This window comes from Anomaloglossus baeobatrachus, chromosome 1, assembly GCF_048569485.1.
Source record: "Anomaloglossus baeobatrachus isolate aAnoBae1 chromosome 1, aAnoBae1.hap1, whole genome shotgun sequence".
Lineage (NCBI taxonomy): Eukaryota > Metazoa > Chordata > Amphibia > Anura > Aromobatidae > Anomaloglossus > Anomaloglossus baeobatrachus.
In genome coordinates, this window is record NC_134353.1 from 958,539,552 (window position 1) to 958,561,573 (window position 22,022).

The 22,022-nt window shown below is 43.2% G+C and overlaps 1 protein-coding gene across 2 annotated transcripts in view; it reads right to left on the reverse strand.

The window, feature by feature from the left end:
• LOC142257597 (uncharacterized) overlaps window positions 1-22,022 on the reverse strand; it is a 1,260,196-nt gene that overhangs the window by 699,024 nt on the left and 539,150 nt on the right. The window lies entirely within an intron of this gene.

A 22,022-nucleotide genomic window follows, 5' to 3' on the forward strand; every position in this document is an offset into this window, starting at 1 on the left:
CTTTATCTGGCTGGTATTAAAATTGGGGGGGACCACACGCCGGTTTTTAAATTATTTAATTATTTATTTCACTGCACAGTATAGACCCGCCCACTGGCTGCTGTGATTGGGTGCAGTGAGACACCTGTCACTCAGCGTGGGGACGTGTCTCACTGCAACCAATCATAGGCGCCTGTGGGCGGGTAAAGCAGGGAATACGAGATTGTTTAATGAGCGGCCGGCAGCGCCGCGCCGGGAATCGGGGAATGGTGAGTATGAGAGAGGAGGGGAAAATGACCGACAGACTGTGAGAGAGGGACAGAGATAGTGACGGACCGACAGAGAGAGAACAGAGACCGAGAGGGAGAGACCGACTGACAGAGAATAGTGATTGACAGACCGACTGACAGAATAGTGATTGACAGACATTGTGAGACATCACTCGTTTCCAGTGTTTTAGGAAACATGCAAGAAATGTATTTAGAAAATCGGATGTCACTAGGATGGTGTGAGTGCCGTCCCGTGACATCCGATTTTTTACACGCTCCCATAGACTTGCATTGGAGAGACTCGCAGTAGAAACTCGCAAAAAAGCAGCATGCTGCTATTTTTTTTCTCAGTCCGATTTGGACTGAGAAAAAAAATCGCAAAAATCGCAAATGCGAGCTGAATCATTCACGAACATGTGTCCGATTCCAATGCGAGTTCTTCTCGCATTGCTCTACTGCGAGAAACTCACAAGTGAGAAGCAGCCCTAATAGTTTTGAATCAGCATATCCCCCACGTTTTAGTAATAAACATGCGCCACTGCTTGTGTAAGAATCCTCCCAAAGGCTCTAAAACACACTTCCGCAAAAAAAACGTACGTGTCTTACGGTCCGTTTTTCGGGTCCGTGTTCTGTTTTTTTTGAGGCGTTTCTCCGGTACGCATGACATCCGTGCGATGGCGTATGCGAGCCGTGTGTACGTGTAAAATGTCCGTGTGTAAAATGCCCGTGTATGTGTACGTGGAATGTCCGTGTGGAATGTCCGTTTGTGTGTTGCACAATGTCGTTGATACATGTCGGCTGACAGCAGACAGAGTTGCGCGATGAGAATGAACTCGGGTGAACTTCACCCGACTTCATTGTCATGCCGCAGCTCTGTCTGTGTGTCGCGTACTGATTAGCGGTCACCTGTGAAGGATTCACCAGTGACGGCTAATCCCCCGAGTGACTGAAGTTAGCAGCCCTCTCTCAAACTTACCGCTCCCCGATCACCAGCGCGGCGAGGAACAGCTGTGCAGAGAATACGCGGCAACAATTACTTTGAAAATGTCGGCCGCTCATTAATCAATCTCGTATTCCCTGCTTTCCCCACCCACCGGCGCCTATGATTGGTTGCAGTCAGACATGCCCCCCACGCTGAGTGACAGCTGTCTCACTGCACCCAATCACAGCAGCCGGTGGGCGCGTCTATACTGTGCAGTAAAATAAATAAATAAATAATTTAAAAAAACGGCGTGCGGTCCCCCCCCATTTTAATACCAGCCAGATAAAGCCATACGGCTGAAGGCTGGTATTCTCAGGATGGGGAGCCCCACGTTATGGGGAGCCCCCCAGCCTAACAATATCAGTCAGCAGCCGCCCACAATTGCCAACACACCCGAAAAAATCCTTTATTAGAAATAAAAACACAAACATATACCCTGGTTCACCCCTTTAATAAGCCCGAAAAAGCCCTCCATGTCCGGCGTACTCCAGGATGGTCCAGCGTCGCTTCCAGCTCTGCTGCATGGAGGTGACCGGAGCTGCAGAAGACACCGCCGCTCCTGTCACCTCCACGCAGCTAATGAAGGCAATAGCGCGATCAGCTGAGCTGTCACTGAGGTTTCTCGAGGCCAACGCTGAATACAGCTGATCGCGCTATTTCATACTATTATATATTATATTATATTCATACTATGTTGCTATTTCATCAGATGGTTCACTTTTACCCATGCACCGCCAGTTATCTGGAGATGCCTGTGTGAGACTGATACCGTCCATTCACCACACTCTTTCCTTATATCATACACGCCGTGGATGTGCTGCCTGCTGCGCATGCGCTGCCCAAAGGTCGGGCTGCGCGTGCGCGGGATGCGCCCCGTCCATCGCCATGCCTCTATGTTCCTAACATTACGTCATGTGGATTGCCTGCTGCGCGTGCGCGGCCCGATGGCCGGGCGGCGCACGCGCGGTATGCGTTCCACCTGGCGTCACCTCCCCTCACAGCAGTGTGTGGCTCCGTGCTCCGCGCATGCGCCCTCCAGATAACCCGGAGGGCGCCTGCGCATTGTGCGTTCCACGCCTCGCTCCACACCAGCTCACACATAGGAAGTGGACAGGCGGTCCTTTCCATGTCACAGCCCATATAAACCATCCATGGTAGTTCACTTACCACCTCCAGGCACCTCCAGATACTACGGCCACACGGACCAGGTACAAGGTATGATCACAGACAGATCCGTATGATCTCACATGTAACTCTGGCACTTAACCCCGAATCGTCTTTTTTGCACACAGGCCCCTTTGATCACACACAGGACCTTATCCTAATAGTTTCACCCCCTGGGTAAGCAATACATCATTTTAGCTAACGGTCATTTTCCTTTTTGTGACCAAGCCATGTCATCATACCTTATTTTATCCAATTCAGGTGCCTCATAGTACCTGCCTTACAATACCTACCATAGGCTTAACGCTTAAGAAATAGGCATCCCCTCCACAGGTGATTTCTTTGTATTTTTTTCCCTTGCCAATAATATATAAATCACCACCATATTGATATGTAAGTTGGTAATGTGACAACTATTTACCCTGTATTTTCTCTCACACATACGTGTTTTAGATCATAAATCATACGTGTTCAAACCTATGGACCGACTCAATGCCAGGTACTGATTTTGCTCACAGTTCCATTTTCTATGAGACCTTGGAGACGCTATTTTCTCCTATCTCAGCGGTTCTCAACCTGGGGGTCGCGACCCCTAGGGGGGTCGAACGACCAAAACACAGGGGTCGCCACCTCTCTCACCTCCCCATCCACCTTCCCCCGTATGCCAGGACTGCTAGCTTTACTCCCGGCATAGCTTTGGGATCCCCGCAGGAAAATGAATCGATCGCGCATCGGATCTAGGGAGATACCAACTTCCGACGTCCCCCCTTCTTGTTTGGTGCAGCCAGGACAGATCCGGAATCTGTGGCACGTATCTGGCAACGAAATCCAGGGACGCAGGACGAACGCGGCTGCCGGCATCGGTAATCGGCTTGAAGGGCTGCGGGAGAGCACGCCATAAAGGAGCCGTTCGGTACCCAGCAGTGATCCGCCGCCATCACTGTGTTACAGTGTGCCCCCGGACAGACACCTCCCCCATCCTCTCCGGAGTAACAAGTAAGACTCCCAGACATTGGGAATCTACCAGTTATTTTTGTGGCTCAATAACTGGTCATTTAAAGCAGAATGTCCTGTTTCTTACTTTTATGCACTGACTGTGGGCTAGGGGGGAACTGGATGAATCTGGAGGGAGGCTTTCTATGAGAAATGTGCCCAAGAGCTGAGGGATGGAGTTTGCTGACCCAGCTATAGGAAACCTAAAAGAAGTGACAAATGGAGAATTATCCCTGTAATAAGGAAGGATGTCTAATTAAGGGCAGGGCCGTCTTACCCATTGGGCACGGTAGGCGGCTGCCCGGGGGCCCCTCTGCCCGTAGGTGGGTTAAACAGGTGTGTAGGGGAGTTAATCATGAAAGGAGGCGGGTGGAGAAGGACCTTCCAGCCTCCTGCACACAGAGGGGTAAAGGACCTTATCACATGACCCGCAGGTCCTGAAAGTGTAAAGAACAAGCCAAGAAGATTATAAAGATGAATTTCTGAGCATTCCTGAGGATGAAGAAGATAAGAAAAGATGTATTAGGATGCTATTCACTGCACCCACAAGGTAATGGCAGCAGCTTCATAGGGTCCAGGGGGGGTGACAGGTGCGCTTTAAGCATGTGAATACGGCCCCCTGGTCATAGTAACAGGTGTGTAATAGAAGACAACACAGGGAATAGTAAATAATAGGAAACTTTAACAAGCTCTTTAGACGTGACTAGCTTTTATTTTTTCTTTAGCAAACCGTCTCATGACAATGAATCGTGTAGAAAAGAATATTAAGAAAAGAAAATACACTGAGGATTTCTTGCAGTATGGTTTTACCTCAATAATTACAGCAGGAATTGAGAAACCACAATGTGTTATTTGTTGTGAAGTTCTCTCAGCTGAATCTATGAAGCCCAACAAACTAAAACGGCATTTTGATAGCAAGCATCCACTCTTTGCTAGCAAGGATATCAGCTATTTTAGAAGCAAAGCTGATGGACTCAAGAAATCTAGATTTGACACTGGTGGCCAGTACCATAAACACAATGTAGCAGCTGTTGAAGCGTCATATTTGGTGGCACTCAGAATTGCCAGAGCTATGAAACCTCACACCATTGGTGAGGATTTACTGTTGCCAGCTGCAAAAGACATAGTTTGAGTGATAATTGGATATGAATATGTCCAGAAATTGAATGCAATTTCCTTATCTAATGACACTGTCCGCAGAAGAATAGAGGACATGTCTGCTGATATTCTTGATCAGGTGATCCAGGAAATTAAATCTGCACCACTACCAATATTCAGTATCCAGCTTGACGAATCTACAGACGTGACAAACTGTGCACAGTTGTTGGTTTACGCAAGGTATATTAACCCCTTAACGACCGCGGGCCGTAAAATTACGTCCTAAATGACATAATCTTACTGCCCGCGGTCCTCCGGCGGCAGCATGCCGCGATCGGCACACATCTCAGCTGATTTTCACAGCTGAGATGTGTGCCTGCTAGGCACGAGCAGAATCGTTATCTGCTCGTGCCGATTAACCCCTTATAATGGCGCTGTCAATACATGACAGCGCCATTATAAGCGCAATCGCGGTAAAGTTTTACTTACCGCCGAAACCGGAAGTCACGTGATGCGATCACGTGACTCCCGATAGTTGCCATGGTAGTACAGGGTCATGTGATGACTCCTGTACTACACATGAATTGGTTTCACTTTCGCTGTGCCCGGAGCACAGCAAAAGAGAAAGACAGCGTATCTGCTGTTTACAGCCTTCCAGCTGTGATCAGCAGATACTGCAGAGCGATCGGAATGCTGATCGCAATAGCCCCCTAGGGGGACTAGTAAAATAAAAAAAAAAAGTAAAAAAATAAGTTTTAAAAAATTAAAAAAAAACAAAAAAACCTAAAAGTTCAAATCACCCCCCATTCGCCCCATTAAAAATTAAAGGGTTAAAAAAATAAAAAATATACACACATTTGGTATCGCCGCGTTCAGAAACGCCCGATCTATCAAAATATAAAATCAATTAATCTGATCAGTAAACGGCGTAGCGGCAAAAAAATTCCAAACGCCAAAACGACGTTTTTTTGTCGCCACAACTTTTGCGCAAAATGCAATAAGAGGCGATCAAAACGTAGCATCTGCGCAAAAATGGTACCGTTAAAAACGTCAGCTCGAGACGGAAAAAATAAGCCGTCATTGAGCCTAAGATCCCGAAAAATGAGAACGCTACGGGTCACGGAATATGGCGTAAAATGTGCGCCACTTTTTTCGGACAAACTTCCGATTTTTTTTTAACCCCTTATATAAAAGTAAACCTATACATGTTTGGTGTCTACGAACTCGCACTGACCTGAGGCATCACACCCACACATCAGTTTTACCATATAGTGAACACAGTGAATAAAATATCTCAAAAACCATAGTGCTATCGCACTTTTTTTGCAATTTTTCAGCATTTGGAATTTTTTTGCCATTTTCTAGTACATAATATGGTAAAACTGATGGTTTCATTTAAAAGTACAGCTCGTTCCGCAAAAAATGAGCCCTCACATGACCATATTGACTGAAAAATAAAAAAGTTACGTCTCTCAGAAAAAGAATGGCGAAAAAAAAAAACGGAAAGCGAAAAATCGGCCGGTCGTGAAAGGGTTAATGATGGCGACTTTAAAGATGAGTTTCTTTTTTGCAAACTGTTTGAAACAACAACAACTGCACATGATGTTTTTGATGCAGTTGGTTCTTTTCTAAAAGCGCATTACATCTCCTGGGAAAAGGTTTGCGGTGTATGCACAGATGGCGCTCCTGCTATGCTAGGATGTCGCTCAGGATTTCAGCGTTTGGTACAAAATGAATAGCCAAAAGCAATCGGAACACACTGTATGATACATCGCCAAATATTAGCGACTAAGACACTGCCGCAAGATTTACAAGTAATGAAAAGCGTCATAACATGTGTCAATTTTGTTGTCGAGCGCCTTAAACAGTCGGCTGTTTTGCCAACTGTGCAACGATCTAGATGCGCCAAACAATGCTCTGTTATTTCCCACTGAAGTCAGATGGTTGTCAAGAGGAAAAGTTTTAAAACGTGTCTTTGAGCTTCGTGAGGAACTGAAAACGTTTTTTTTTTTTTATTCAACTTTTTATTTTTGAAAACAATTTTTAAACAAGTTTTACAGAAACAGATAGACATGTAAAGAAAACATTTCCCAGGTATGCCAATAGTTACATTATGCAACACACAGATGTAATGTCAGGTAGAAAAAGGGAGGGGGTATCCCTCCCTGGTTTCATTTAAAAGTACAGCTCGTTCCGCAAAAAATGAGCCCTCACATGACCATATTGACTGAAAAATAAAAAAGTTACGTCTCTCAGAAAAAGAATGGCGAAAAAAAAAAACGGAAAGCGAAAAATCGGCCGGTCGTGAAAGGGTTAATGATGGCGACTTTAAAGATGAGTTTCTTTTTTGCAAACTGTTTGAAACAACAACAACTGCACATGATGTTTTTGATGCAGTTGGTTCTTTTCTAAAAGCGCATTACATCTCCTGGGAAAAGGTTTGCGGTGTTAAACAAGTTTTACAGAAACAGATAGACATGTAAAGAAAACATTTCCCAGGTATGCCAATAGTTACATTATGCAACACACAGATGTAATGTCAGGTAGAAAAAGGGAGGGGGTATCCCCCCGCACACTTCGGCCCTGAAAAGAAGAAAGAAATCAACCCCACTTATTCGGGCTTCAAATCTGGAACGTATTCCCAAAATCATCCCACTGAAAACGTTTTTTAATCAGAAAGCAAGACCGCAATTCGAAGCACTGTTTAGCGATACAACTGAGCTGCAGAAAATAGCTTACTTGGTGGACATCTTTGTCATCTTGAATGACTTAAATTTATCACTGCAAGGACCAAATGCAACGTGCCTCGATTTGTCTGAAAAAATGAGATCATTCCAAATGAAACTTCAGCTTTGGAAAGATAAATTGGATAAAAATAAAATGTACATGTTTCCTACATTATCTGCCTTCTTTGAGGAACATGACATTGAGCCAGACAACAAAATTATGATGATAACTTCTGTGAAAGAACATTTGCACATGCTTTCAGAGGAAATTTCATCATACTTTCCTAATCTACCTGACCTGACACCCCATTTGCACTTGCCAGAAGTCCATTCACAGTGAAAGTTGAAGATGTTCCGGAGACAGCGCAAGAAGAGTTCATCGACCTAATTAACAATGATGCAGCGAGAACAGATTTCTCTACAATGCCACTGACAAAATTCTGGATTAAGAGTTTACAGTTATATCCTATTCTGCCTGACCGCTCAATCCAAACCACCATATACCGCAAGGAGACTTCAGTCAACAGTCTCCTTCATGCGTCCTCTGCGCACACTCCCTCCACAATCTCAGCGATACCAACTGGTCAATACTTATGAATCAAACGAGTTTGCTCCAATGAAGATTTGTTTGAGGAGCAGGCTAAGGATCTTCGGGAGAGATTCCTATCTAGGGGATACAGTGGGAGGAGTGTGCGTAGGGGATATCGGCGGGCCCGTGGTACACCACGGAATGAACTACTTGTTACCAAAAGGAAAGTGGAGACTACTCCTGTTGCTCGTTTTATATCTACGTATAATGATAAATGGCAGGATATGCGTACAATCTTAAAACGCCATTGGGATATTCTTAAGACGGAACCTTCTATTGGGGCAACCTTACCACCAAATCCACCCATGACAGCAAGGAGGGCCTCCAATCTACGAGACTCTTTAGTTAATAGCCACTACGTGGCTAGGGTACCTCGCCTTTTTGGCGTAGGTGAGCCACGACATGGCTTTTTTCCTTGTGGCAATTGTATTGCCTGCCGCAATATGATGAGGGCAACTACTTTCTCTTCTGCCGATGGCAGTCGAAAATATGAGATTCGCCACCACATTACTTGTCGTACAAGTAATGTGGTTTATTATGCCACCTGCGGGCGTAATCTCATTTATATAGGACTTACCACACGTGAACTACGTTTACGAACACGTGAACATGTCAGGAATATCTCTGCAGTATCTGAGCTGGACTTGGATGACCCTCTTTTGACCACCCTACCCCGTCATCACAAGGTGGAACACGGATGTGACCCGACCCTTTTTAGGGTGAGGGGCATTGATGTGGTGCACCTTGGGATGAGGGGTGGTGAATATGGTAAAATATTGGCACAAAGAGAATGTGCCTGGATTGTCTGTCTTGGGACCATGGCACCCAAGGACCTTAACGAGAAACTCAGCTTCTCCCCATTTTTATAATTATTGTGTATTCTGTTTCTCTGGGGGCATTCCATATGTGTTTTCATATGTGGTTTGTTTTTAAGTGATTTTAATTATTTTCCCTCTCTTTTTTCTTATTTCTTAGTATCCATATTTTCCTTTGTGGCCCATACTATGGAATTCCACTATACCGAAATGAGTCCTCCAGGAATATGACATAACATGGATAACATGATTTTTTTATACTTGTATTGAGTACAGTGTTGTCTATGTAAAATTGTTATGATTTATCCCCTATATTTGAGTGTACTCATACACTTTTGTGAAATTTACATTGATTCCCCTATGCACTCGTTAATACAGTGGTGCTGCTGCCGGTCCGGTGTACAGATTGACAGATCAGTGGATACCTGATGCCTTTAGTATCATTTCTATTGTAGTCTTATATCGGCATTTGGGGGGGTTTTTTGAATCCCCAACTGCTACTGTTCTGTCGAATGGGGAGGACCGGCGGCAGCACTATGATACCTTATTTACTTGTAGTGTGGTATGGGGAGTTTGGGGACGCCCTCTCTCCTGCCCTTACGTGAGATGGCCGCGGCGCATGTCTCTTGCCGCTCCCTGTTTCCGCCCACGCTGAAGGGCTCGGATGTGGTGGGAGTGGACGCTGCAGTAGCGTCACTTCCGCTAACGAGACCCGGAAGTGAGGGGCGGATGGGGAGCACTGACGCGACACATGCGGCTCAGATGGCGGCTATCTCCGGTAATGAACGGGTGAATTTAGGGACCTCTGGCCACATCGTACTTACACATTGCCCCCCGAGGAAGCAACACAGCGAAACGCGTTGGGGCTTCTCCCACTGTCACTTGGACCCCTGCCTTGGCACTGATCCAGTACTTGCACTTTATTGAATGGGTAAGCAGCTTTGGCTAAATTGTTTTTGTGTGAGGACCTTGTCCTCCTTTGATAATCTTAGAGTGCTGCTTGCCCATTTTTGTGCCTAAATACCTACCTTTGGGCAGATGTCCACCTATTATGGGAATGTTTTTCTGGGACTATTTTCCTGCACATCATGCTTTTTTTTCTACTTTTTGTGATTTTACCATTGTCCGAATTAAATGTTAAATAAACTTGTTTATACATTTTTGATACTACAAGGCTATGGTTGATATTTATTGATATTATGGTTGGCCTTCTAGCACTCCTTTTCTTCTCCTTTACATATATGCTATTGTGGAGTGGCCTTAGATTATTTTTACCTAATACCCCATCTGTTACCCAGAAAATTTTGATTATAGTTATATCCTATTCTGTCCGAGAGTGTGCTGCGCCTTCTTCTTCCTTTTCCAACAACATATCTTTGCGAAACAGGGTTTTCAAGATTGCTGGTAATCAAGTCTAAATACCGAAGTAGACTTGTTGTGGAAAATGATCTTCGCTTTGCCCTTGCAAAGACTGACCCAAGAATTTCTGAATTGGTAAGCAAGAAGCAACCACAACGATCTCACTGAATTTGGCAGCATACTGTAGCAAAATATTGCACTGTTGTTTACTGTTATATTTAAACCCATGCTATGCCATGGTGAAATGTTATTTATTGGAATTCGTAATAAATATTTCTCAACATATAATTGTTTTGTGATTTTTAAATCATGTTTGATTTGTAGCAATGAGAATACATAATGCATATCAGATATTTACATTCCGAATCATAACTAGCAAAATTACAGTTTTAAAGTAGCCACCAAAATTATTTTTTGGGTTGGGGGTCACCGCAACATGAGGAACTGTATTGCGGGGTCACGGCATTAGAAAGGTTGAGAACCACTGTCCTATCTCGAATGGTCAGATGACCATTAGCATATATGTACGTATATTGATGTATTTTTTCAACACACTCATTCTACCATGTATGGCCCTTCGTATTGAAATATATCACATGTATAACATCTGTGTCATTGATCATGCAGTGTTTCAAACAAGTTAGATAAGAGGACGATTGTCATCCTATCATTTCATGTGAGGGTATTAAGGTAATTATACCCATCCTTTTTTGGTGATATTAACTCTTTCGTCCTCATTGATTTACATGACTCTGTCTCCTTCTATACACCTATGCAAACCTTCCTAAACCATTTCTCTTTAAATCACAGGCTCTATAAGAGTGATGAATACTAATTATATGCGACTGATTATTCCACGTGATACACGTTATACTACAAACCCTTGAGGTTCGTTGTCTCTGATACTATGTGACTTCCTCGACATCAATTTCTTCTTTCATACCATAAATATGATGTACAGATATATTTTTTATAATGAAATAATGTATTCATTTTTTATGTATATTGTGGCTTCTTGTGGGAAAACTTATTGTAATCCCAGTTTTTCCTTTCACTATTGAGTGATTTATTTCTATTGATTTTTTCTATTTATATGCCAACAGTCTCTATTGTAACAGAACAATGTGTATTGTTTTTACTTTGTGTAATTCTTTGTTCTTTTATTTTATATTATTCTATATAACACAGTCCTTGAAAAAGACCGAAGGTGTTGGTCGAAATGTTGGACTTGTTTCGCATATTCTTTTGATATCCCCACAAGAATACAATAAATACATTTTCAGACGAAAAATTATTTCTGGAATCATCTTTATTAGTGTGCCGGATTCGTTATACGTACCACCAGGTGGCAGGCTGCAACCCAGTGTATGGAAGTCCATATTGACCTCCAATAAGGGTATACTTGAAGACAATATTCTGTTAGATACAGCAAAAGCTTGGTTTCGGACAGCTGCAGTCTGCAGAAAGAAGGTTGGCAGGAGATTGAAGTGGACCAAGGAAATGTTAAGCTGTATGGTTATATTTTAAGTGAAAAATCAAAGGTTCAAGTGACAGATTCACAAACCTTATTGTCGAACACCGTCCAATAAGTGTTATCCTCGGAATGTCAATAATCAGCAACCAAGAAGACAATACTCAGCACTTGAACAAGGTGACCGAGATCAGGCTCTGCTCTGCAGTCACCCTACTGGTAGATGAGACCCCAATCAAATTCATGATGGACACAGGTGCGGCCAAAACGGTTATTAGACAAGACCTACCTTTGTCGGTTCCTCTTACTTCAGACACTTTTACTTGTGTTGGTGTAGATAGCACACCAACTAGAAACCAACTCACAGTGCCAGTCCCAATCGGCCCTTTCCCTGAAGTTTTGACCAGACTCCTGGTGTCGCCTACCTGTCCCATTAATCTTCTGGGTGCTGACCTCTTACACAGTTTCCGAGCCAACATCAATTTCGACTCCAATGGCATGACGGTAACTTTTCACAATCCCAATACACCGGAGGGAATTGAGATGTGTGTATTGTCTCAGCATTGCCTATAATGCTCCTATATCAAGACGATCCCTTGTATGGAATACCTGACAGTGTTACAGCCCTTATACCACAGTCTGTATTGTCAACGGGACCCGATGATATTGGTCGTCTTCAAGTACCCCCTGTCATGGTGCATCTTAAAACTGGGGCCCAGCTACCTCGAGTGCCACAGTATCCTCTGAAATCCATCCAGGAAGAAATCACTCAAACTGCAGATATCTGCCCTCATCGCCAACGGGGCCCTCATTCGCTGTGTTTCACCATGCAATACGCCGTTGTTTCCTGTTAAAAAGAAGACGTCTAAAGGAGAAGCTCCTAAGTTCCGGTTAGTGCAAGACTGGAGGACCGTCAATGCTGCCACTCTGTTGGCGACCCCAGTAGTACCCAACCCACATACTCTTCTGGGACAGATCCCACCCTCAGTGACCATTTTCACCGTCATTGATCTCGCCAACGCTTTCTTCAGTGTGCCTCTACATCCAGCCTGTCAATATCTGTTTGCTTTCCCATTCCAAGGAGGCCAGTATACATGGACAGTCATGCCACAAGGAGCACAAAACAGCCCTAATCAGTTCACCCAAGAAATGTCTATCATTCACTCACCATGGCAATAAGAGCATCCGGAAGTGGCTCTTCTACAGTATGTGGACGATCTGCTCCTCTGTGCAGGAAGTGAAAAAGACTGCTACGACTTCTCTATCTTTACTCCAGTTCCTTGCAGCCCAAAATTGTAAAGTCTCTAAAGCAAAGGTTCAGTGGTGCCAACCCATAGTCGTATTACTTGGTCACTGTATTTCCCCAGGCTCCAAACACCTCACGGAGGACAGGAAAGCGGCCATTGATGTTTTATCTTTTCCCAGGAATATCAAACAACTGCAAGCCTTCTTAGGCCTCATCACCTATTGCCGACAATGGATACCAGATGCTTCCAGGATCATGCAACCGTTGTACGATGCTGTTAAGACCAATCATATCACATACGACGACTCTCCTGAGGATTATGAAAAACGATACTGGGCTTTTAAAAAACTCAAAGACACCATCTTATCAACCCCAGCATTGGGCCTTCCGAACTATGCCTTGCCATTTACTCTTTTTCTTCATGAGATCGATGGCCATGCCTCCGGAGTGTTAACACAAGACCATGGCTCCAGAAAAAGCCCAATCGGATACTACTCCTGCAGACTAAACCCTGGGCAAGGGCCTCACCTACCTGTCTTCGTGTGGTCCATGCTGCACATCTTCTTGACAAAACGGCCGACATTACCCTTGGCCACCCCACGGTGGTTCAAGCACCTCATGATCTGAAAGCAGTTCTTGATCAGACTCAACCAAGACACCTGTCTGCCCAGCGTCACCTTCGTCTTCAGTGCTACCTACTACTTCCTGACAACATTACTCTACAGCGGTGTACCGCCACTCCTTCCGCTTTCTAGGGGGGACTACCCCATATGTCAACATGAAGACCACGAACGTTGCAGACCCTGCGACATGGTTGGCATCCCTGTTTGCAGCCATGATTGCTTAAAGGAGATGGAAAAAGAAACTACTACACCTCGTCAAGTATCTGAAACACCTTTGCCAGATGCAGATGTTACTTTGTGGACAGATAGTTCTCGGTACACGGATGGTGGCAAGTTCTACACAGGATTGCTTGTGACCACTCTGGGTCAGCCAATTGCATCGGGGGCCAAACCACCCCACGTCAGCACAAGAAGCAGAATTGGTAGCTCTCATCAAGACGCGTGAAGCGGCAGAAGGGAAAAAGAGTCAACATCTATACTGACAGCAGGTACGCTTTTGGGGCTGTACATGACTTTGGACTGCTATGGTTGCACAGAGGATTCATCACCGCAGCTGGAACTCCAGTGAAGAATGCAGCACTTATCCAGAGACTGTTGCAGGCAGTTCAGTTGCCCAGAGAGATAGCTGTCATGAAGGTCAGAGCGCACGGACGGCTAGACAGCCCAGAAGCACTTGGCAATCATTATGCTGATGAACTAGTGAAGACGGCAGCACGAGAGAAACCGGAAGAATTGGCGGGTATTACACTCATGGTAACAACCAGGACGGGGAAAACTACACAACCAGGAGACTCAGGCAACAAGGTGGGGAGGACTCCATACGATAAACTCATATCGGAGCAGATCCATGCTCCATATGATGAAAGACAAGAATGGAAGAAGATGGGAGCCAAGGTGGATTGGAAACTTTGGAAGCTCGAGGGTCGAGTCTGTCTACCAAGAAGAATGGTCCCTGCAGTAGTAGCATGGGCCCATGGTTGTACGCACAGAGGCAAGAATCAAATGTTGGCACTCATCCAGAAGTTCTACTACGCACCAGGAATTTCCTCAGCAATATCCGCATACACTAGAAGCTGTCAGACTTGCATAACATGTAATCCTGCACGAACAGAGAAGACACCACAAAAACATCTGGCAAAGCCTCTTTATCAAGTCCAAAGGATACAAGTGGACCACATCCAACTACCTAAACTGGAGAAGTACGAGTATGTTTTGGTAGTTATCAATATCTTTTCCAGTTGGCCCGAGGCCTACCCGGTAATCAACATGACTGCTAGAGTCACAGCTAAACGACTCATCACAGAAACTGTGTGCAGGTTTGGAATGCCAGAAGTCATCGAAAGCGATCAAGGACCAGCCTTCACAGCTAACATTTATCAAGAACTGTGGAATATGCTCGGAGCAAGTCTAGGACTGCATACTCCTTATCATCTTCAGAGCAGTGGAAAAGTGGAAAGGATGAACTGAACTCTGAAGACCAAACTGCTCAAGGCCTCACAAGACAGTGCGCTGCCCTGGACAGAACTTCTCCCTATAGTCCTGTACCATGTCAGAAACACCCCTGTTGCAAAACATGGCCTGACCCCCTTTGAAATACTTTTCAGTTCCGTCCCCAGATTAGGATGTTATTTCCCTCAAAATTTGTCAGACCACCACAACTCGGTGGTGCAGTTTGTTATTGACCTAAGTCGAGAGTTAACTAAAACACATGCAGCAGTTTTCTCTTCTCTTCCAGATCCTGAGACAGATCTAGCCACCCACACATTGAAACCAGGAGAGTGGGTGGTGGTTAAGAAACACGTCAGGAAGAATTGTCTGGAGCCCAGATACGAAGGCCCGTTCCAGATAATCCTGGTGACTCCTACCTCCGTGAAACTTGAAGGCAGGACAACATGGATCCACGCCTCGCATTGCAGAAGGGTCGATCCACCAGAGCTGCACTGAGTGTCTTGCTTATACTTATCCTTTTCAAAACATCTGTATGGTCTCAGGCCACTGTTACCAAAACAAATGAGGTGGTTACGTTTTGATACACTAGTACGACACAAGTTGTCACTTTCACTTTAATTACTGATATTGTGAAATGGGAAATAGGATGGGTCCCCCAAATGGGATGTCAGGCACACTTGAGACAGGGACAACAGTACATATGTGTTACAGGAGGTGGATATGGAGACACATGTAGCTCATGGAAGGCTGGTGAAAATTGGGGATACAAACCAAGTGTAGACTTAAATAAACGGGATGAGAAGGGCAGATCTTTACTTACCAGGATGACACTCTCCCGTGCACCAGTCATTAGAACATGTAATACAATTAACCAGTGTAACCCTTTAGTTCTCAATATAGAACACCCCCAACCTCAGGATGAAGGTATATACCTTATGGGTACACATCTAAAGGGTGGACACAATGGTTGTACACAGTTGGGAAAATTCAGGTTATCACAGATGACAAAAGTTCTACCAGTATTTCAAATGGTCTCACATATTCAGACCTTTCATGGATGGGTTCTGTGGATCCTATAGCAATCTCACCCGTGATCACTTAACCAAGTACAGTCTGTGGCAGATGTGTTTTGGATTTGTGGGGAAATGAAAATTCGATCACGAGTAGAAGGAAATTGGACGGGAGAATGTACTTTAGCCAAGGCACTTATGCCTATACACATAGCCCCCGTTAACCACACTGTCAAGGAAAATGACTTTATAGCACACATCAAAGTCAACTTACGGAATCGACGGAGTACACCTAAAGGCTCTTTTGACCCACATGTTTACATTGACGCTATTGGAGTGCCTAGGGGGTTCCCTGACTAATATAAAGCTAGAGACCAAGTCAGGGCGGAATTCGAATCCATTATCCCCATAATTACTGTAAATAAAAATGTAGACTGGATTAATTATATCTACTATAATCAGCAACGTTTCGTTAATTATACATGTGACGCCTTACAGGGACTAGCAGAACAACTAGATCCGACCTCCATCATGGCTTATCAAAATAGAATGGCCTTAGATATGATCCTCGCAGAGAAAGGTGGAGTCTAAAATGGTGGGAGATGTTTGTTGCACATATATACCACGTAACACTGGAGTGGATGGGAAGGTCACCTTAGCTATAAAGAAACTCACTACACTGTCTGAAGAATTAAAGAATTCAGGAGTAACCGACACCTGGGGAGACTATTTTGGGTGGACGAGTTCTTTAAAAGGCTGGTTGATCCAGATAGGGATCGTCTTAAGTATAGTATTAGTTATCTTATTAGCCATTCTGGTTTGTGTAATTCTGTGTTTAAAGAAAATATTTTCCAAAACAGCTGAAGTCACATTAGGAGGGACCTTTCCTTTACTCGAAACAGAAGACCTAGGTATGACAGACGACATGCCCATAAAGACTAACACAACCCTTTCACCCAGTTACAAAACGATTCTGCTAGAATAAATGGAAGAAGAGAGGACTTAGAGAACCTTGGGACATGGGAAAGCCCCACTACAAAGGGTGAGGATTCATCTAGGAATCCTTGGTCTCAAACCGGTGAAGAAAACCCTTACCCCTCTCCGCCCATGCCTCAACGTTCAGTTAGGCAGGTCTTTCGTACAGATATTTCTACCTCTCTTCCTAAGGAAACACAGTACCCTTAGAATTTAGAAATGGCAGAAATAAGTCTTTAGGGGGGACCATTGGGGATAAGAATTAAGTAACCAGAAAAAATTAATTCAGCCATTTCATAGACTTAGGTATATAGTTTAGTAGATGTAAACTAACACACATATTTATGCATGCTTTTGTTTTTTACTAACACGTATATATGTCGATTGCATATTTAGTGATTTTCCTTAACACAGTATATACCAGTATATGTAACTTGAAGATGGCTGCCACATCCTGTCTACACCCAAGATGATGAACAAAGGAGAAATTCCTAAAGCTTGGACTGACCAATCCAGAAGAGATTATGCTAATTTCTATATGTCTTGAAGCCCGACCTGCAATACTTGATTGGACCATACGTTTGTCTACACCCTTCACTTCTCTAAAGCTATAAAAGTTTCAAACAATAAAGAGAGTCAGTCAGCCCGCCAGTCGTGAGTCATAATTGATTTAACTAATTCTTTCTCACCGTGCACACACGACAATATAATTTGGAACAGCAGTCAGATCCTGAGGGACCGCTTGAGTCTCATCATCATTTCAACAGTGGTAACATCATCCTTCGACCACAACCTCAAAGTCCTATTTGTAGTACACGAACCTAAGGATAATTTTAAAAACTTAGGAAATATGCTAACAAATTGTCACAAACTCGTATATTTATTCACAATATGCCGACCAGCTCAATATCAACTCCGCCGGTTCTGATGAAATATTGGACCATCAAAAGGACAACAGGTGAATAAACTCATATCCTTTAAAGCAAATTGTTCATTGGTAACAAGATTTAGGATACAATTCTACATTAATGTATAATGTTCTGTGCACATGGCTGAATATATAGATGTTATTCGGATTCTACTTGCCACTTGTGATATTTATTGACAACTGCATACAGAACAATCATCACTTTCGTATAATATGCGACTTTATCTGGAAAGTAACTGTTGTATTATTTTTTGCACGGTTTCTCAATTTATTTATTTTACTCACTTATATAGCGCCATTAATTCTTCAGCTTTAGGGTGCAGTCACATCGTATAAAATATAGCTCCGTTGTTGCTCCTGAAACTGTCTTGGAGTGAAATGCAAGTGTCATTCTGTATATCATGTGAGTGCTTTTTTCCCATGTGTCGTCCACGTGATGTCCATGTGACATGCGTGTTATTTACCATGGAGTTTTAGATAAATAGATGCGCAGTACATATATAATGTCCCACTCCCCTGTATTTTGTAAGTTTGCACCCCTTTAGTGCCACATGAAAGGCACTAAAGAGTGCTCAGCTCCAAATTCATTATTTTCTCCCAAAATTATTTTTGTAAGCCAGCTAAGAGCGCTCTCACACATCTGGCTTTTCGCCGGTTTGACGGATACGGAGCACGCCAAAACAGTATGATACAGTACAGTGGCAGCGCCGCAACTTCCAGTTCACATGCTCCGGTCTCAAGACAGCATGTGACCGGCGCTTGTTGTGCTGCCAGTGTACTGTATACACCGTACTAGCGTGCTCCGCATCCGTCAAACCGGCGAAAAGCCGGATGTGTGAGAGAGCCCTTAGGTAAAGCTGACAGCTGCAACCTGCAGACCACAGCTGGCAGCTCTACTTTGGCTGTTAATACAAAATAGAGCAAGATGAAACAATCACTGACCTCGGGGAGACCAGCCAGAGAAAACACTGCCGGCAGCCAGCAAATGCACTCAACACAGTGAAACTCTAGGTGCATTGCCCCCCCGGGAAGTATGCAAATCAAAAAGGTTTGTAGAGCCTTCGTTAGGAGTCTCGACATGGAAAATAGCCAGATATCCCTTCGGGAAGGGCCTAGCAAAGGTCGAGGCTCCTAACAGAGGCTCCACTGACCTTTTTAATTTGAATCCAAAATAGCGGGAACACCACGCTGTTATTTTAAATTTTTTAATAAAATTAAATAAATAAGTAAAATAAAAAACGTGGGTTCTTTCCCAAATTGGATCACCAGTCAATGTAAAGCAGACAGCTCTGGTTTGGTATTCTCAAGCTGGGGAGGCCCATTTTTATTGGTCCCTCCACAACCTAAAAATCGTGGGTCGCAGACACCCCAGAAGTGGTGCATCCATTAGATGTGCCAATCCTGGCACTTTGCCTCTTCCCGTTGCCCTGGTCTGATGGCAAACTGGGTAATAAATGGGGTTTATGTCAGCCGTGAATTGCCAGCTGACATCAAGCCTTTGTATTAGTAATGGGTGGGTGTCTATCAGACACCTCCCATTACTAATCTAGTCATTGATTCAAGAAAAATACATTTTATTTGTACAAACACCCCCCACCGAATACAGACCTTGCTCAACAATTTCTTACAATATTTAAAAACAAACTGTCCAATGTAATATATAGCAAGGTCCCACGACGATTACAAGAAGCTAACCTGTACATCAAAAGAGAAAATTATTAAAAAAATAAAGACAAAAGACACCTGAATTCACTAATTTATTTTCCTAGCAAATCCCTAATCCTGGTCCAGCGTAATCCAATAAGGGGGTTTCACGACGATACGATACTCACTGCCCCAGTCAATGAAGAACAGAATGCTCCCCATTGACTGGGACAGCAGTGACTGCACTAACACACGTTTTTGAGAATCGGTGCACTGACCCGAGAACCTCATGAGGTCAGCAGTTTTTTTTCTTGGTTCAACAACAAGATTAGTAATGGGGAATATCTGCTAGATGAAGGAAAACCGGGCAGAACATACAGGCTCCTTCTAGATGTCGTCCTTTGGGGGATTTGACTGAAACAATTGAAAAAATGTCTGCTTCCTTGTGTGCGAGTTTTGTCGTGTTTAACAAGATTTATGTTATGGATATTTTTTTTGTGTGAGCTTTTCATCTGGAATCAGATGTGATTTTGGCTGATAACACTTTCCACCAGGGTTGTGGAGTCGGTAAGCCAAACCTTCGACTACGACTCCCACACATATTGCTTATAGTTAAGTGAAAAATTTATTGTAGTACAATATGAACATCAGACCTTTAATAATTTTTATGATACAATAATCAAGATATTTAGATAGAACATAAAATATATTTAATGGAATACAACTTTAGAACACTATGTAATATACAGTAGATTACATATATATATCTTGTGTATGTATATATACACATATATTACATATTGTATTACATATTTACAATTTATTACAGTTTTTTGTGTTCTAAAGTTGTATTCCAATAAATATATTTTATGTTCTATCTAAATATCTTGATTATTGTATCATAAAAATTATTAAAGGTCTGATGTTCACATTGTACTACAATATTTTTTTCACTTAAATATAAGCATTATACTAAATATTATCTAGTATGTTTTTGTTGAAAACTGTTTTTTTGCCACTTACATAGTGTATTACATAGTGTTACATAGTGTATTACATAGTGTTATATATATATATATATATATAACACTATGTAAGTGGCAAAAAACAGTTTTCAACAAAAACATATTAAATAACATTTGTGCAGTCTATGAATTTGTTCTAAGAAATAGAATTGCTTCCATCAGATCCTCCTTCACAAATGACCTCAAATCTTACCTAATAATGTTAAGGCTAGAGAACAACCTCTCTATATTAACTTGGGTTGGAGGCAAAGCCGAAACCACATGGGCAACATCTCTAACAATTTACGGGTATAAAGGAATTGCCTCATGCACAGTCAGTTTTGAAGAATGGTTGAATTTTTCTATTTCTTTGAGAGCAAGTGAAATATTTTACTGAAATCTGGTCAATCTGCTTGCTATAGGAGACGGAGTGAAATCTTTTTCCTTGCGGCAACGCTTTGCCTGCTCCATGTCATCCAAATACTTGTCAAAGTTAAACTCCTCATCTGATGAGGATGAAGATATAGATATGGCAGCAGTGGCACTGTCAGGACCCAAGTCCTCTTCCGCCTGGCAGTCCTGTAGCCGCTCATCCTAACTGCTACCTCACTGAAAGCTTCTTTTCCTTTAGTAAGCTGTTGATCATCAAGCAGTATATGATGACTTGAGTCCACATAAACAGCTGCCAGAAGAATTTTATTTTCAAATAGCTGTGTCTCTCTCCGTTTCATTGAAGCAGAAATACCATCTGGGATTAAACCTCCTCTTTGGGACAGGCAAAATAGCAAGTTCTTCCACTCGCTTATGAAAATGCCAGGAGTTAAATCCTCAGCTTGTAATTTTTTAGTCACGGTGAGGTGATTAAGCAATTCCTTCAATTCAGCCACCTGTGTCCATTGACCTTCATTTAAGGTTACTTGAGGGTTCACCATATCTATAAGAAATGATTTTAGTTCAAGCAATCGCTCAGTCATTAAATAAGTGCTGCCTCACCGAGTGGCTTGAGCAACAATTGCCCCTTTCCCAGCATGTCTCTTCAAGATGGAATCAATTTTAGGGGTTCTGGTGGCAATAACCAATTCCCTTACTTTTCCAATCAGATTTCCAGCATGTCCGTCCAGTTTCACAAATCCGGCTTTTCGCCGGTTTGGCGGATGCGGTGCACGCAAGACAGTACGATACAGTACAGTGGCAGCGCCGCAACTTCCGGGTCACATGACAGCATGTGACCGGCGTTTGTCGCGCTGCCACTGTACTGTATACACTGTACTGGAGTGCGCCGCATCCGCCAAACCGGCGAAAAGCCGGATGTGTGAAATTGGGGTCCCTCTTGCAGACTATCTCTTATTGCTAGCTGCAGTGTGTGTACAACACAGCGCATGTGATGAATATGAAAGTGTTTTGAAGCAGCTTCAACAAGATCTAATCCTAAAGTATCATTTTGCTGTTCTTCTGTGGCCTTCCATCTCACGCATACTAAATCCTAAATTTCCTTCTAGCTGTTGTTCATTACTCTCATTCATCAGTTTAATTGTACTTATCATGTTTGAAGCATTGTTCGTTACAAGAGCAAGAACCTGTTAATTTTTGAGTTCGTAATCTTGCAGAACGTTTTCCACTAAGGCCTGGAGAAACTGGACGGTGTGATGAGCTTTCGTATCTTTTACTGCCAGTGTCTTGGTAACAATTTCTTTCTTG